Below are 19,176 nucleotides of genomic sequence, written 5' to 3'. Positions count from 1 at the left end.
ATAGATGGATACTTTATTAATCCTGGAAATGTAGGCACCCAGTAGCTTAAAAAGATACCCACACGAAAAAAAATGGCAGTACACACGAAGAATCGTCCTGTATAAAATAACTGCACCATGCATAAACACAAGATACTACTGATACAGTATAGAACACATCTGTTGGCTAAATGGCTTTAGAAACAACTGCTAAAGTAATCTCCTTATCTACTGCATATCCGGCAGCAGCATGATGGTTTGACGCTGGTTTGATACCTCAGACACTGTGCAAGAAACGTACAGTGCCTATAGAAAGTCATCATACCCCTTTGAAATAGTTACTATATTTGTCGTACAGCCTGAAATCAAAACCCATTAAAAAAAACTTTTTCCAGCTTTATGTACAAATTTAGCCATACAACATCAAACTAATGAAAATAAAAAAGGCAACAGTTCTGAAAATTAATAAAAAATGAAAAACAAGAATAACAGGGTTGGAAAAGTCATCAGTCCCCTGATTTAATACTTTGTAGAGCCACCTTTTGCTGCAATTACAGCCATCAATCTGTTTGGATATGTCTCTACTAGCTTTGCACACCTAGATTGGAGAATATTTGCCCATTCTTCCTTGCAGAATTGTTCGAGTTCAGTCAAATACCGTGGTGAGCGGCGACGGACTGCTCTCTTCAAGTCCATCCACAGATTTTCTATCGGATTTAAGTCAGGGCTCTGACTTGGCCACTCAAGGACATTCACCTTTCTATCCATAAGTCACTGCGTTGTTCTTTTGGCAGTATGTTTAGGATCGTTGTCGTGTTGGAAGGTGAATGACCTGCCCATCTTCAGCTGTCTAGCAGAGGGACGCAGGTTGTCCTCAAGAATTTGGGTGTACTTGGCAGCATCCATTTTCCCTTCAATCCTGACCAATTGCCCAGTCCCCGCTGAAGAGAAACATCCCCACAACATAATGTTGCCATCACCATCACAGTAGGTATGGTGTTTTGGGTGGTGTGCTGTGTTTGGTTTTCGCCAAACATAGCGCTTGGAGTTCAGTCCAAAAAGTTCAATCTTCGTCTCGCCTGACCATAAAACCTTTTTCCACATGGCACCAGAATCTTCCAGGTGTGTTTTTGCATTGCACAAACGAGACTGAGTGTGGCACTTTTTCAGAAAAAGCTTCTTTCTTGCTACCCTGCCATACAGGCCAGCTTTGTGTAAAGCTTGTGTGGTGGAAGTCTAGGATTGACCACTCTGTACTTTAGCTCTTCGGAGGTAAGAAACAAGTCCTGAGTAGCCACAATATCTGAGTCCGGTATTTATTGCTTGCAAACAAGAGACAAGAGCGTAACAGCAGCCCAGCGTAGAACCGGGGGTCCGTTCAGCACAAGTCAAAAGAGACAATGATCAGGTTTGTCTTTTATACAGTTTGAACATATTGCCAGGCACCCACAAGGCTATCGGCTGATGGGCTTGTGCTTACGTGAGAAAGGGCGGGAGAGAATGAACAATGGGGAGGCTTTCTTACTGATTAATCGCCGTTCAACATTTCACACCTATCGACAGGATGCGCCTGTCCCCCCATTATTGCTCTCTCCTACCACTCCCTCAGAGATCACCGCTGTTCATATGGTAAATCATACAGTGCTTCTCAGAACAATGGCTATAGAACTTTAGAGGTGTGGCAAGAGAAAATGTCATCACAGTAGTTACACAAGTTGTATCAGTCATATGAAAGTGTATAACCTGAAAATAGTTCTATGAATGTATTTTCCATAACACTTGTGAGATTGTTGTCACATGCACAGACAGACCAGTCCCAGCCATAAAGACTTGTAAGTCCTTCAAAGTTGCCTTTGGCCTCTTGGTAGCTTCTCTGATCAATGTCCTCCTGGCTCGGTCATCCAGTTTGGACGGACGACCTGATCGAGGCAAGGTGTTGGTGGTGCCATACGCCTTCCACTTCGTAATGATGCTCTGAACGGTACTCAGAGGGATAGCTAAAGCCTTCGAAATCTTTTTGTAGCCTTCACCTTACTTGTGCCTTCCTACAACTTTATCCCAGAGGCCTTTTGAAAGTACTTTTCCAACCATGGTGAATTCTTTGCAGAACCATGCACTTCTAGTAGTGGAATCCTCAAGAAACAGCTGGTTTTATTCTGAAGTAATCAAAACCACTACAATTGATGTCAGGTGGGGGGCAATTAGCCTGGTGTTTGATCTGGAAGTTGATTGGTTGCACCTGAGCAAGTTTATAATGGTATACTCTAAGGGGCTGATCACTTAACCAAACCAGGTATTTTACTAATTCATTTTTAATAATTGTCCAGAATTTTTTAAATTGTTATTTTCACTTTGATGATGAGGTTTATAACGTGTACATACAGCTCAAAAAAGTTTGATTTGATTTTAATTTCCAAGGTGTAATGTGACAAAAGGTAAAGATTTCACAGGGTATGATGACTTTCTATAGGCACTGTATGTATAAGTCACGACCATGTGAGGGAGAATGTTCAAGAGGATTGACGGCTCTCTGTTGCTCTGACAGGGCTAGCTCGTCTAGTGGGCACTCAATTTCAGGAACCTCAACTTACACCACTGTAGTCCTCTCATAGTATGGCACTCTCCCAGTCTCCCAGTCTATGGTCTTGAAGATCCTACACAATCATGAACAGATACACATCAACAGTAACGTTGCGTGACACACTGACGCCTTTTCACACTTTTCAAACATTACAATCAGAATCAGAATTCTTTTATTTGGCCAAGTATATTTGCACATGCATGAAATTGACTTGGTGAGGTTGGTGCGTCGGACACACAATATATAAGCAAAATATTAACAAAATAGCAAAAACTAATTTACAAAATAGAACAATAAAACAGTAAATTATGTAGGCTGTGCGAGGCTAGAGGCTGTGAAATGGGTATGGGGCATGTACACTATAAATTAGAATAATTTTAAATAAATTACACTGTCAGTGCATTGTGTGTGTGTGTGTGTGTGTGACAGGGTGGAGGGTGGGAGTCCCAGAGCCAGTGAGAGGCAGGGAGCTTGTTTGTGAGCCCCACTGCTATGGGGAAGAAACTGTTCAGGTGGCGCAAGGTTTTGGTCTTGATAGACCAGAACCTTTTGCCGGATGGAAGAGATGGTGACCAGGATGGGAAGGATCAGCGATGATCTTTCTTGCTCTCTTACTGGTCCTGGAGTGGAACAGGTCCAGGAGAGACGGCAGGTTGCAGCCGATGACCTCCTTGACTGACTGAATTTTCCACTGCAGTCTGCCTTTGTTCTTGGCAGTTGTTATAGCCAACGGTACCCTGACTGCTGTTAGGTACCGGGATGAGATCCTCAGACCCATTGTCAGACCTTACGCTGGTGCAGTGGGCCCTGGGTTCCTCCTAGTGCAGGACAATACCCGGCCTCATGTGGCCAGAGTGTGTAGGCAGTCCTGGATGAAGAAGGCATTGATACCATTGAATGGCCCTCTCGTTCCCCTGACCGAAATCCAATTGAGCACCTATGGGACGTTATGTATCGGTGCATCCGACGCCACCAAGTACCGCCACAGACTGTCCAGGAGCTCACTGATGCCCTGATCCAGGTCTGGGAGGAGATCCCCAGGACACCATCCGCCGACTCATCAGGAGCATGCCCAGACGTTGTCGGGAGTGCGTACAGGCACGCGGGGGCCATACACACTACTGAATCACATCATGAGTTGCCGTGATAAAATTCACATAAGTTGGATCAGCCTGTGATTTGAATTTTTTACTTTGATTTTCGGTGTGATTTTGAATCCAGCCCTCAATGGGTTGGTTTCCATTGACCGTTGTTACGTCATTTTGTTCTCAACAAATTATACAATGTACATCAGTAAAGATTTTCAACTTGAATAATTCATTCATCAAGATCTGATGTGTCCCCTTAATTTTTTTGAGCAGTGTATATATATATATATACACAGTGGGGGAAATAATTATTTGATCCCCTGCTGATTTTGTTAGTTTGCCCGATTACAAAGAAATGAGCGGTCTATAATTGTTATGGTACTTTTAGTTTAACAAATAGACAGAATATCAACAAAGAAGTCCAGAAAAAACACATTATATAAAGTTATAAATTCATTTGCATTTGATGGAAGGAAATAAGTATTTGATCCCCTACAAACCAGCAAGAATTCTGGCTCATACAGACCGGTTATATGCCCATGAGGCACACAGATTAGTCCTGTCACTTTAGGAAAAGTACTCCTAATCTCTGCTTGTTATGGGTATAAAAGACACCTGTCAATAGAATCAATCTCCTCCATTCCAACCTCTCCACCACCATGGGCAAGACCAAAGAACATTCAAAGGACATCAGGGTAAGAGTTGTCGACCTGCACAAGGCTGGAATGGGCTACAAGACCATCAGCAAGAAGCTTGGTGACAACCGTTGGTGCAAATATTAGAAAATGGAAGAAATACAAAATAACCATCAATCGCCCTCGGCCTGGAGCTCCATGCAAGATCTTGCCTCGTGGGGTAAGGATGATCATGAGAAGGGTGAGGGATCAGCCCAGAACTACACAGGAGGAGCTTGGTAATGATCTCAAGGCAGCTGGGACCACAGTCACCAAGAAAACCATTGGTAACACACTACACCGTAACGGATTGAAATCCTGCAGTGCCCGCAAGGTCCCCCTGCTCAAGAAGGCACATGTACAGGCCCATCTGAAGTTTGCCAATGAACACCTAAATGATTCAGGGAAGGCTTGGGAGAAGGTGATGTGGTCAGATGAGACCAAAATTTTACTCTTTGGCATAAATTCGACTCTTCGTGTTTGGAGGGAGAGAAATGCTGAATGCTACAATCCCAAGAACACCATCCCCACCGTCAAACACGGAGGTGGAAACATTATGCTTTGGGGTTGTTTCTCTGCTAAGGGTACAGGACAACTTCACTGCATTGAGGGGCCAATGGACGGGGCCATGTACCATAAGATCTTGGACGAGAACCTCCTTCCCTCAGCCAGAGCACTGAGGATGGGTCGTGGATGGGTCTTCCAGCATGACAATGACCCAAAACATACAGCCAAGGCAACAAAGGAGTGGCTCAAGAAGAAGCACACTAAGGTCATGGAGTGGCCTAGCTAGTCTCCAGACCTTAATCCTATAGAAAATTTGTGGAGGGAGCTGAAGCTTCAAGTTGCCAAGCAAAAGCCTTGAAACCTTCAGGATTTGGAGAGGATCTGTAAAGAGGAGTGGACCAAAATCCCTCCTGAGATGTGTGCAAACCTGGTGACCAACTATAAGAAACATCTGACTTCTGTGCTTGCCAGCAAGGGTTTCTCCACCAAGTACTAAGTCATGTTTTGCTTGGGGATCAAATGCAAATGAATTTATAACTTTATATAATGTGTTTTTTCTGGACTTCTTTGTTGATATTCTGTCACTATTTGTTAAAATAAAAGTACCATAAAAATGATAGACCACTCATTTCTTTGTAATCGGGCAAACTAACAAAATCAGCAGGGGATCAAATAATTATTTCCCCCACTGTGTGTGTGTATGTCTATATATATATATATATATATATATGCAAATATTAACAATTTACAAAACAGCTAAATATTAACAAAATAGTAATAACAAATTTACAAAATAGAACAATAAAACAATACATTTTGTAGGCTGTGCGAGGCTAAGTGGCAATGAGGCTAGAGGCTGTGAAATGGGCATGGGGCATGTACACTATAAATTAGAATACATTTTAATAATTATAAATTACACTGTCAGTGCATTGTGTGTGTGAGAGAGACAGGGTGGGGTGGGGTGGGGTGGGGGAGTGGAAGTCCCAGAGTCAGTGAGAGGCAGGGAGCTTGTTTGTGAGCCGCTCCAAGACAGTTCAAGCTTTAAGTTTCATCATTTGTGTGTCACTGTTGTTAACTGAATGTTAAGAATTTTACCTCATCAGTTTGTGATTTGTATCAATGTGGACCAAGGAAAGGGGGCCTTGCACAGAATAGCTCCTCTACACAACACATCCTAACTGCATGAGCCATGAAAAGATCCCTGATGCAAACTGATGCATGGATGCCATAATTCTAAACCATTGAACGCAGAGGCCCATTGCCAACTGTCCCTGAACCATGCGATACCCAGCGTTTGGCATATCAGTCTTGAAAGTCTAAATCACATTGTCAAGCTCTTGGTCAGTCATTGTGGTGTATGATCCTCTCACAGACAAATCTAATTCTGGCATCCTCCTGTAAACTGTCCTTCTAGAAACACCAAGGCAGTTGGCAATGGAAAAGACAGGCAGATGTGTGTCTAGTAAATCCTTGAGTTTTTCCTCTCTCAATTTTGGGGCAACCAGCACCTGGACCAACTTCTCTCTCCAGTTCTACAATGGCCGTAGAGCTGGCCTCAATCTCAGAACTGACCAGAAGATTTAGGTCCTTCTATAATCTCTGGAGGAATGTCTCTGTTCAGAAAAAGATTCAAATAAAATAAGCTCATGGCAGCTCAGGAACTCCAAGTAATCCAGGTTCAGTGGTTGCTGGTTTATGGCAGATTGTAGTTGTCATAAATCTCTCCATAAACTGCTGTCTCAGCATATCCTGTTGGAAAGACAAGGTCAAATTAAGTTCCCAAACAAAAGCAATATTCTAGGTAGTGGAAAGATTTAATTAAATATCATTAGTGGATAACAGTATGTGTGATGTGGATGCTAGTAGTTACTATTTGCCATCTCATACACACAATTATCATCCCATCACAGCCTAAGTATGCTTTAAAATTAGATGTAGCGCATTCTGTCCAAGTAAGTCATATCTTAAATTTACAAAAGGATGTCACAGATGATATGCCATTTGCCTAATGTCACCTAGTGTTAAATCTAACTAGCTACCATGTATAACAGAGCCATGCCAAGCTCTGGCCATACCTTGATAGCTAGCGAGCAAGCTAAGTTAAGTTAATTATGTACTACACACCAAAAATGGATTTCATAAAGGTTCATTTAAAGTAGCCTATTTATGTAATGAATGATTAATTACTCACATGTGGCTGTAGTGTGCTGTGTTGATGTGGCCGTTCAGAAGACATTGTAACTAGCTGACAGCTATCAGCTTCTTCTTCCTGTTCAAATTACTAGCAACGTTAGTTACTACAAATTCAAATTAGTTGCTAGACATATTACTGGTCAGATAATGAGCCATGAATTAAGATAACACATTTTTAAATTCAAGTTAGACATGTCATCATAACTGGTCAGATACCGTAAATGAGCCTCAGTTAGCAAGCTAACGTTAACTAGCTAAGTTAGCTATGCCTAGCTTTTAACATTGTAAAATCAGATAGCAAAAATTGGCTAAATACATGGTCATAAAAACAACAGCCATAGGAAGATATGAACACCATAATCTTAATATCTAAACGATTACAAAAGCATAATTTACTGGGTGCTGTGGATTAGAGTCTGACATCTTTGGTCATTCAAATTCCCACGTTTTCATCAGGAACATCCTCCAATCGCCATTGGTCCAGAAATGTTGTGATTGAAGGTCAAGCCAGCCAATCAGAAATTTTCGGCACAAATCTAAGGCTGTCCTATGTTTTTGAGCGAGCAGGTCAGGCGTAGTGCGTGTATATATGGACTTTAGCAGACATGCAAATAAACTTTTATTGAGTACAAAATAGATTTTCCTTTGCTCAAAATTAATAATTATTTTCGCGACGATACATTTCTCTTCGAAATTAATGTTATGCGTGTGCAAAACATCTGTCGGTGTCTCAAACTTGTCCCATTATGGTGCTCAGTCCGTGTAGCCGGGAAACGCATCGCAAATCGAATGTTCTTGTTGATGAGACCCTGGCAGGCATTGAAGACGCGCCGTTTCACTCGAACTGCGGAGGAGAGGTCCTGGTGGATGAGGATGCATTGGCCCTCGTATTCCAGGTTAGGTTTTGCCTTCATCGCGGCCATGATCCTCGGTTTGTCCCTGGAGTTGTATAGTTTGATTATCACCGGGCTCGTCGCGCACCCCGCGGCCCCAGGCTGAGCAGATGTATTTTTTTCGTTGTTGATTTTTCGTCTGACATGCTTGTTGTAAGAGGCCGGAATATTATGCTGATCTGATATTCGCTCAACACTGGGATGTTGAGATGAGCTAAAAGGAGTAGATTAAATATAAAATAATAAAGAAAATCGTCGAGCGGGAGCTCTGCGAAAACACGTCCTTCTGTCAGCCATCATCACGTGACCCGTGTTTTTATTTTTATTTCGACACGTGACAACACTCGTCGCGTCTGTTTACGTAAACGCCATCGACGGCTACTGATGACGTATCAGGGTTTGAAGGGTTGTCCATTTCATTGGAGAAGATTTCAACCACTACCCCTTGTAACTCTGTTCCGAGGGGCAAGTCGAAAAGCGAGGGGCACTCGAAAAAGAGGGGTAGGGGTAAAAATAAGAAATGGGATTGGGCCATAGTCTACGACTCCATCTGTCCATAGTACTTGCATAGAGGAGGATGTTATCCGGCTATGATGAACAGTGCTCTTTTGTATTGTGCAATTTGTACCCAATCACACACAGCCTCCTGACATTCCAGAATAGTGTTGTGTGCCTATGGATGTTAACAAGGTCTATGATTGTACAGAAGTAGCCTAGGCCTACAGTCATTATTGTAACACCAAAACACAACCATCACATTGCACTTTACACTCACCGGCCACTTTATTAGGTACACCTAGTACCGGGTTGGAACCCCTTTTGCCTTCAGAACTGCCTTAATTCTTTGTGGCATTGATTCAACAAGATGCTGGAAACTTTGGTCCATTTTGACATTATAGCATCACGCAGTTGCTGCAGATTTGTCGGCTGCACATCCATGATGCGAATCTCCCGTTCCACCACACCCCAAAGGTGCTCTATTGGATTGAGATCTGGTGACTGTGGAGGCCATTGGAGTACAGTCAACTTATTGTCATGTTCAAGAAACCAATTTGAGCTTTGTGACATGGCGCATTATCCTGCTGGAAGTAGCCATCAGAAGATGGGTACACTGTGGTCATAAAGGGATGGACATGGTCAGCAACAATACTCAGGTAGGCTGTGGCGTTTAAACGATGCTCAATTGGTACTAAGGGGCCCAAAGTGTGTCAAGAAAATATCCCCCACACCATTACACCACCACCACCAACCTTTGAGTTACTGTTGCCTTTCTATCATCCCGAACCAGTCTGGCCATTCTCCTCTGACCTCTGGCGTCAACAAGGCATTTTCGCCCAGAGAACTGCCGGTCACTGGATATTTTCTCTTTTTCAGACCATTCTCTGTAAACCCTAGAGATGGTTGTGCGTGAAAATCCCAGTTGATCAGCAGTTTCTGAAATACTCAGACCAGCCTGTCTGGCACCAACAACCATGCCACGTTCAAAGTCACTTAAATCACCTTTCTTCCCCATTCTGATGCTCGGTTTGAACTTCAGCAGGTCGTCTTGACCATGTCTACATGCCTAAATGCATTGAGTTGCTGCCATGTGATTGGCTGATTAGATATTTGCGTTAACAAGCAGTTGAACAGGTGTACCTAATAAAGTGGCCGGTGAGTGTACATTTCTCTCATGAGATTAGGCCTATTCATTATGAGTTGACAGGAGTCTTGTCTTGTTATCAGTCAATGTATAGGCTTGCATTTAACACACTGTTTTTAAACACAATTCTGATCCCTTAATTTGCCATAGCCTTTACCTGACCATTTTGAGCAGTTTTTGCACAGTTTTTGCATGGTCTTACAGATTAATAGCCTTGAGTATTACTAACAATTGCATGCCTATGGACAGAGATGTTGTCTGCTCAATAATGAAACGGGCATCAATAAAGTGCATAAACTGACAAACAAACACTTTATTTTGAAATGTATTGGACTGTGATATTGCATGAGAGAGGGATGAAGAAAGGTCAAACATGTTCCAAAATGACAGTGCACATGTCAAGTCTCGTGCACCAGCTCTTCAACGTGACATAGGCTACAGAAAATGTTATGCTGTCTGGTCCGCATGTTCAAAACGGAAATTTCATGTTTTCAATCTCCACCCCAAAAACAAAGAATGGCTTGTTTTTATTTTGTTCAGTTTTGCAAAATCAAATAACAGTAATACAAAGACAGGAAAATAGACTTTATTCTGTTTCTGTAATTTCTATGCTGGTGAAAGGCAGTACAAGCTTCCAATGTGGGCCCACCCACAACACTTTCATGGCCAAAGCTTCACTCAACGGCCACCCATGCTGTCACATAGCCTACTATTACAAAAGTATTAAGTCTGGTAGTCAACCAGATTCAAGATTATGTCATTATAATTGCATGTTTGTGAGTACAAGGCCTTATAACATTGAGACATGTTGTGGCGGCCGATGTGCGGCAGTGTGGCACACAGCTACTTATTTTATGGATGATGAATGTACAGTTATGTCTGTGTACAGTTCACATTCACATTTTTTAAATGACGGACCATAAATTATAGTCTAAATAGGCTTCACTTAATAATGTGTCTCTGTCGTCCCAGCCATAGTCTCTCCCTTGATTCGGGGAAAACTGGATCAGCAGCCTGGGCCTAAAGACTCAACATTTTGCGCACTCCTGCAAGAAACGTGTTCAGATACGTTTTTTAGGTGCATTTTGGTTTCTTGCATTCCATTTCACTGTCAAGGAACACACTTCACAAGTGTGTGTGACATCATCACATTACATCACAGTAGGAGAAGGCTAACATAAATTGCTGATGCTTTATAGATTTGTCCTGAAAGCATTTCCCCACCAGCAGTACCACGGAAAACATACTGAAATTAAGGTGGTCAAGCTTATGAATGAAGAGAAAATGGTCAGCATTCAGAGGACATTGAAACAATTTGAATTAATCTCTATCGCGTCTATTTAAAGGTTATCATATAATCCTCTAAAAGCAAGGGGAGACGTGCAAGAGGTAGCCTAATCTCCCACAGTTCTGGGCCGATTGGCGGGTTTGGGCTCAAACGAACCGGGCTGCCCATGAGCATTGCATCTTCTACTTTAGAATTGACTCCGTTGCTTAGTTTTGTTTATTTAGATAAGATAGGCTACACCAACGAGCGCCTTCTTATGTATTGGGATAATACATTCGGTTGGCATTCTTCTGGGTCTTGCTTTTCCACTACCAAAGGGTCTCGCTTTTACCATCTACAAATGCGTTATCATTGTTACAGTATTGATATGGGTATGTTTCTCTATTGGCTCTATCCGCTTAGTCAGTTTAGTAATGCTTTCACGACGTTTGAAATTCCAAAACCTAATTAGGAAAGTCTATTTTACAATAGGCCTTGTTACACAGGAACTTCTGAGGAACCAAATGACGGCACACAGAGAAGGTGGTGGGGTTTAGCCCGAAGGCGTATTTAATAATAAAAGGGAAAAGGGTAGGGGAGAGAAGGATAATCCAAGTGAGAGTAGTCCAGGGTCGGTCCAGGGTTCGGCAGGCAGGCGGGTAGTCAGACGAGCAGGGGTTCGGCAGGCAGGCGGGTAGTCAGACAAGCAGGGGTCAGGGTTGGCAGGCGGGTAGTCAACACAGGAATGGGCTAGGTCCGTGGAAGGTAGACGAGGGAGAATCAAAGAAAGGCAAGGGTTCTAGGGGATCACAGGAGAACACGGTGAAACACAAAACAAACACTGGAAACAGGAGGATATTGTGAGAAAACGTGTTCTTTATTTGAAGGAGAAGACAAACTACTTCTTACTTTTAGCTATTTATTTATATGTCAAAATTCTAGACTTGTACAAGGACCACTTTTGGCGAAGAAAATCACAGTCAGCAAGCTGTTAATCTGTAACCAACCTCCAAAAATGGATGCATTCAAACAGTCAAACAAGGCATTTTACAGTAAACAGAATGATTGTGATTGGCTATTTGGTTGGGGAGGAGCCGCGGTTTAGACTTGGCTCTCCTCTCGTTGGTGTTTTAGGCTGGTCCCAGCCCCTGACACTCGATCCGTTCCAGGTAGAGATATCGCCGGTCCGTTCCCTCTGGGGAACGAGTTGACCTGCTGAAGAAAACATACACCTACTCTGATTTGTCCTAGCCTAGTATTTTTCCATTACATCATTCTTATGTTATGTGTGTGTTGGAGCATCTATCTTGATGACCTGACCCTTACCTCTTCATGTATTAATCCAAGTACCATGGAACTAATGCTTGATTCATCTCATTTAATGCTTGATTCATCTCAACAGGCCATCACATTAGTAAATTTCAGATGATTAAAAAACATATTAATTCAATTGATTTGCATATGGAATATCAAATACAATTAGTAAATTTAATCACCCTAAATAAAGAACTGAATAGCTTTATTTACTCGTCTGCTATTGAGCATTATGATGCAACTGTTTTTATAAAAATAATTTCTAACAAAACCCTCCTTTCACACCTTTTAAGGTGTGAACCAAAAATAAATTGTTTTTTATAAAAAATTCTCAACAAAACCCTCCTTTCACACCCCTTAAGGTGTGAACTAAACCTTTACCACAGGAGTCTTGGGTGTTGCGGTCTCAGGCTCTGCCTCCACCTGCCGTACCTGGTTAGACAAAACTCGAGACAAGTTAGTCAATGCATTCATGTAGTCATTGCAATTTATTTGCCAAATGTCTAAGGACGGCAGGTGGCCTCCATGTCTTGGAGGACCTGGCATTTGAGCGACCTGTCAACAACTCATGGGGCGTTAGATGTGTTTTGCTGTTTGGTGAGTTCCTCATCGACATCAGTGCTAGGGGAAGTGCATCTAGCCATGTCAATCTGGTGTCGTGGCATACTGGTTGGGAATGAGTTCATCCCTTAGCCATTTTACTTCAGTGCTGGCTGTCTCTTTTTACTGGGAGTGGCTTCCACCCATTTAGTGAACCTATCCACCATTACTAGTAGGTATTTGTAGCCTTTCACTCTGTTGTCTGCACCCATATCTGATGTCCTTGAATGGTGCGTCTGGTACTGGGAACTTTCCCATGGGACACTTGTAGACCATCTTTGGGTCGTGGTCATTGCATGTGTCACATTCTGTCACATAGTTTTCCACCATGCTGGTCATGTGTGGATGAATTTTGATTTTAATCAAATTAGTGTCAATCAGCGGCCTGTATAGATGGGGTCAAGCAGTAGTTGCAAAACTTGAACACTATATAGAGCTAATCAGTAATTGCTGAACATAAACATTAAATGGAGCTTAATCATTAATTACTGAACATGAACACTAGTTGGAGCTAATCAATAATTGCTAAACATGAACATTAAATGGAGCTAATCAATAAAGCTGAACTTGAACACTAGATGAAGCCAAAACACTAGTTGCTCTGTTTTAAGGAAGTAACGAGACAAAGAAAACTTTTCAGGGTGGGGCCGGCCTCCCACTTACTGAACAACCAACAGTAGAGCGAACTCTCGCACAATTTCTATAACAGTTTACACCAATATGTTTTCATCAGTATGTCACTTTTTTACCTTCATACACAATTACTCTCCAAACGCTCTCACCTCCCTCAGCTTCAATGCTTTATTTATTCACACAACCTGGTCCCATACGCTCTCCATTCATAACAAGATTAACTCTAACACACAACAAAATTTACAGGACTTTAACCTGAAAAGGATTTTACCCCAGAACAATAGAATTTATCAGGACTCTAACCTGAAAGGACTTGAACCTCTTTATCAGGACTCTAACCTGAAAGGACTTGAACCTCTTTATCAGGACTCTAACCTGAAAGGACTTGAACCTCTTTATCAGGACTCTAACCTGAAAGGACTTGAACCTCTTTATCAGGACTTTAACCTGAAAGGACTTGAACCTCTTTATCAGGACTTTAACCTGAAAGGACTTGAACCTCTTTATCAGGACTCTAACCTGAAAGGACTTGAACCTAAAACAAAAAATGTACAGGGACTTTAACCCTGAGGGCCTCTAACCCATTTATCAGGACTTTAACCTGAATGGGACTTTAACCCAAAACAAAAAATGTACAGGGACTTTAACCCTGAACAATAGAATTCTGACATATATTACTTTGATTGTTAAATTTTCATTAACGGTTTCATTACGTATACATAGATTTGTAAATTTGGTAGTTGGTTTACTCTTACCTCCTCCACACTCACAGTCTACACTATTCAAAGTTAACTATGCAGAATTCGGTTTATAACAACAGGTTTCTGCTTACCTTTTTGTTTTTGGCCAGTCTCTGTGAGTGGTGAGGGGTTACAAGAAAACAACTCCGTCTGGCTTCCGTCTCCCGGACTTCGCCGTCGGTTCAATTCGGTCCAATTTCTTCTCTTCAAATCACGTCGGGGCGTCACCAAATTTGTGAGAAAACGTGTTCTTTATTTGAAGGAGAAGACAAACTACTTCTTACTTTTAGCTATTTATTTATATGTCAGAATTCTAGGCTTGTACAAGGACCACTTTTGGCGAAGAAAATCACAGTCAGCAAGCTGTTAATCTGTAACCAACCTTCCAAAAATGGATACATTCAAAATGTCAAACGAAGCATTTTACAGTAAACAAAATGATTGTGATTGGCTATTTGGTTGGGGAGGAGCCACGGTTTAGACTTCGCTCTCCTCTCGTTGGTGTTTTAGGCTGGTCCCAGCCCCTGACACTCGATCCGTTCCAGGTAGAGATATCGCCGGTCCGTTCCCTCTGGGGAACGAGTTGACCTGCTGAAGAAAACATACACCTACTCTGATTTGTCCTTTCCTAGCCTAATATTTTCCATTACATCATTCTTAAATTATGTGTGTGTTGCAGCATCTATCTTGATGACCTGACCCTTACCTCTTCATGTATTAATCCAAGTACCATGGAACTAATGCTTGATTCATCTCTCATTTATCAACAGGCCATCACATTAGTAAATTTCAGATGATTAAAAAACATATTAATTCAATTGATTTGCATATGGAATATCAAATACAATTAGTAAATTTAATCACCCTAAATAAAGAACTGAATAGCTTTATTTACTTGTCTGCTACTGAGCATTATAATGCAACTGTTTTTATAAAAATAATTTCTAACACAAACTAAAGCTACTTTGAAAAAGTAGTTCACTACATGGAAACTACTTTGTCCAACACAGGACTGTCAGTTACTGAAAGATGATCAGTCCATGTGACAGAAAGCTGTGACTGAAATCACTGGGAGAGGAGAAAAAGGTGGAGCAAAGTGGGGAGACCGGAAGCAGTAAGAGAATAAACAGTAGGGGAAATTGAAGTTCAAGGGCTGGAATAATAGTTAAATTCCACGGTTTTCTTTTGGAAAAATGAGTAGTGACAGTAGCTTACTACACTGCTACATGGGAAAAACTACTAGGATTTGAAATTAGTTTAACTACCACAAGCTACTGCAAAATGCAGTTAAACTGATAGTTGAACGACATGTAGTGGAACTACTCCCAAACACTGTCTATTTTAAAACTTTAAAAATTATTACTCAGTTCATGAGCTTTTCTTTGCTATGACATCGCTTTAGATTTGCTCCCGAGTAGAGTGGTATACTATACCAAATAGTATATGGTTATGTAAGAAAACATGTTCTTTATTTGAAGAGAAGACAAACTACTTCTTAATTTTAGCTATTTATTTATATGTCAAAATTCTAGACTTGTACAAGGACCACTTTTGGCGAAGAAAATCACAGTCAGCAAGCTGTTAATCTGTAACCAACCCTCCAAAAATGGATACATTCAAAATGTCAAACAAAGCATTTTACAGTAAACAAAATGATTGTGATTGGCTATTTGGTTGGGGAGGAGCCACGGTTTAGACTTGGCTCTCCTCTCGTTGGTGTTTTAGGCTAGTCCCAGCCCCTGACACACGATCCGTTCCAGGTAGAGATATCGCCGGTCCGTTCCCTCTGGGGAACGAGTTGACCTGCTGAAGAAAACATACACCTACTCTGATTTGTCCTTTCCTAGCCTAATATTTTCCATTACATCATTCTTAAGTTATGTGTGTGTTGCAGCATCTATCTTGATGACCTGACCCTTACCTCTTCATGTATTAATCCAAGTACCATGGAACTAATGCTTGATTCATCTCTCATTTATCAACAGGCCATCACATTAGTAAATTTCAGATGATTAAAAAAACATATTAATTCAATTGATTTGCATATGGAATATCAAATACAATTAGTAAATTTAATCACCCTAAATAAAGAACTGAATAGCTTTATTTACTTGTCTGCTACTGAGCATTATAATGCAACTGTTTTTATAAAAATAATTTCTAACACAAACTAAAGCTACTTTGAAAAAGTAGTTCACTACATGGAAACTACTTTGTCCAACACAGGACTGTCAGTTACTGAAAGATGATCAGTCCATGTGACAGAAAGCTGTGACTGAAATCACTGGGAGAGGAGAAAAAGGTGGAGCAAAGTGGGGAGACCGGAAGCAGTAAGAGAATAAACAGTAGGGGAAATTGAAGTTCAAGGGCTGGAATAATAGTTAAATTCCACGGTTTTCTTTTGGAAAAATGAGTAGTGACAGTAGCTTACTACACTGCTACATGGGAAAAACTACTAGGATTTGAAATTAGTTTAACTACCACAAGCTACTGCAAAATGCAGTTAAACTGATAGTTGAACGACATGTAGTGGAACTACTCCCAAACACTGTCTATTTTAAAACTTTAAAAATTATTACTCAGTTCATGAGCTTTTCTTTGCTATGACATCGCTTTAGATTTGCTCCCGAGTAGAGTGGTATACTATACCAAATAGTATATGGTTATGTAAGAAAACATGTTCTTTATTTGAAGAGAAGACAAACTACTTCTTAATTTTAGCTATTTATTTATATGTCAAAATTCTAGACTTGTACAAGGACCACTTTTGGCGAAGAAAATCACAGTCAGCAAGCTGTTAATCTGTAACCAACCCTCCAAAAATGGATACATTCAAAATGTCAAACAAAGCATTTTACAGTAAACAAAATGATTGTGATTGGCTATTTGGTTGGGGAGGAGCCACGGTTTAGACTTGGCTCTCCTCTCGTTGGTGTTTTAGGCTAGTCCCAGCCCCTGACACACGATCCGTTCCAGGTAGAGATATCGCCGGTCCGTTCCCTCTGGGGAACGAGTTGACCTGCTGAAGAAAACATACACCTACTCTGATTTGTCCTTTCCTAGCCTAATATTTTCCATTACATCATTCTTAAGTTATGTGTGTGTTGCAGCATCTATCTTGATGACCTGACCCTTACCTCTTCATGTATTAATCCAAGTACCATGGAACTAATGCTTGATTCATCTCTCATTTATCAACAGGCCATCACATTAGTACATTTCAGATGATTAAAAAAACATATTAATTCAATTGATTTGCATATGGAATATCAAATACAATTAGTAAATTTAATCACCCTAAATAAAGAACTGAATAGCTTTATTTACTTGTCTGCTACAGAGCATTATAATGCAACTGTTTTTATAAAAAATAATTTCTAACAGTTATCATTGATATATATTTGTTAACGTGATTAGCATATTGTTTGTAGTTCCTTGATCCTTATTTACCATGTTTAAATGCTAAATAACGTTTAACTTGGGTGCTCTTATTTTGAAGAAATCCTCATTTACATTGGGTCGAGGATTATACATAGAAAATATTTGAGCTGTATGTCAATGCTGCCAATCATTGTTATATCAGCTACTCTAGCTTCTGTTGTTGTAATTTCTTGGCTAGCGCTTGTAGCGCGTTTTATCGCTGCTAGCTAGCTCGCGAATGAATAGACTGGTTAGGGGGCGCTGAGTTGTTTTGCTCGCGAGGTCGATAACATTAGGTCAAGTAAAATCAGGGCCCGTATCCTTAAAGATTCTGAGAATCCTCTCAGAGAGCTCCTAACTTAACCTAAAAATTCCTTGCCAGGAGTTTTAGCTTAGAAGTGATTCCAGAACATTTTCAGTGAACTCTGAGCCAGGAATGGATGAAAAATCCTATCTTAGTGAGGGGGTGTGGTTGACCCCGTTGCTAGGTATGAGTCATCATTTCAAAAGCCGTGATTGGTTGATCCTACAAGTTTGATGAAAATGAACTTTTGGTGATAATGAGCAAAGGATGTACCCTCAAATCAATAAACATAATTATACACTCTAATCTTATGCAGACTATAATTGTAAATAATATTTCACATTCAAGAAAATATCTGGAAAATGAATAGTAAGCTGTAGGGGTTATAGCCTAACATTAGAATCTAAAATATGTGAAAACTTAAGCTCATTACACCCTGTTCAAATAATGATTTGTGTCTCATTTGCTCATATTAATATCCTAGCTGGCATATTTTGTACTTTCACTTCCATATGGACCCCATTGAAAACAAGATGGCCTATCTCAAGGGGCTGTCCTTAATGAAGTAGAAATTGCAACGTTACAACTCAGTGTGAACTTAACGAGGGTAACACAGCTCAGCTTTTAACAATGTCTGTGATTGCTGGCTGGTCTATTTATGAAGGCTTGTTAACAAATATCCTACAAACACAGAAAATGGAGAAAAAAAGGAATCGCAAGCCGAACTGGACTGAGGAGCAAGGTTTGTTGCTGGCCCAGTTGGTGAACGAACATAAAGGTATGTTACGAGGAAAATTTGGCCCAACTGTCACTAGCCAAGGCAAGAGGCGCGCCTGGGACACAATATCCCAAACAATCAATGCCTCTTTTCCACTGGTGGTGCGGACAGGCGACGATTGTGAGAAAAGGTGGTATGTGCTGCAGTCCAAGGCAAAATATGAGATTGCAGCACACAAGCGGGAATCCTCACTCACAGGTGAGCAAAATACTATGGCCTACCACATAATCTGGCAACTTGCTCCTGCTGGCAAAGTTAATTTACATGCCTAAGTACTGTGTTCATTGACTGTTTCTTTCTAGGGGGTGGACCACCTGCAAAGCGGCTGTCCCAGGTGGCCGACACTGTCTTTCAAGTCCTGGGACACTCTGAGGTCAGTGTCACCGGGCTGCCAACAGGCATTGACACGTCAATGATGCAGGCCCTTGAAATGCAGCAAAGGTAGGACACAGGGTTATTCATATCAACAGTGTTTATTCATTGCAGAAGCCATTTCATGTGTTATCCATGCTCATTGTATTAAATTAATTTAATCAAAACAATAATTAAACTAGGCCTAT

At 41.0% G+C, this 19,176-nt stretch overlaps 1 long non-coding RNA gene across 1 annotated transcript; it reads right to left on the bottom strand.

Annotated features, from left to right (window-relative positions):
- Positions 1 to 5,291: 5,291 nt before the first annotated feature.
- LOC310823766 lies at positions 5,292 to 8,200 on the bottom strand. The gene is made up of 3 exons (XR_014554958.1): positions 7,422 to 8,200; positions 7,024 to 7,101; positions 5,292 to 6,581 (listed from the first exon to the last, which is right to left on the bottom strand). It is a non-coding gene; the product is annotated as an uncharacterized lncRNA (long non-coding RNA).
- Positions 8,201 to 19,176: the final 10,976 nt, after the last annotated feature.

The sequence above is a fragment of the Argentina silus genome (assembly GCF_951799395.1).
Source record: "Argentina silus genome assembly, chromosome: Y".
Taxonomy (NCBI): domain Eukaryota; kingdom Metazoa; phylum Chordata; class Actinopteri; order Argentiniformes; family Argentinidae; genus Argentina; species Argentina silus.
Note: the sequence above shows the minus strand (reverse complement) of the source record. Positions and strands in the feature narration are given on the sequence as shown.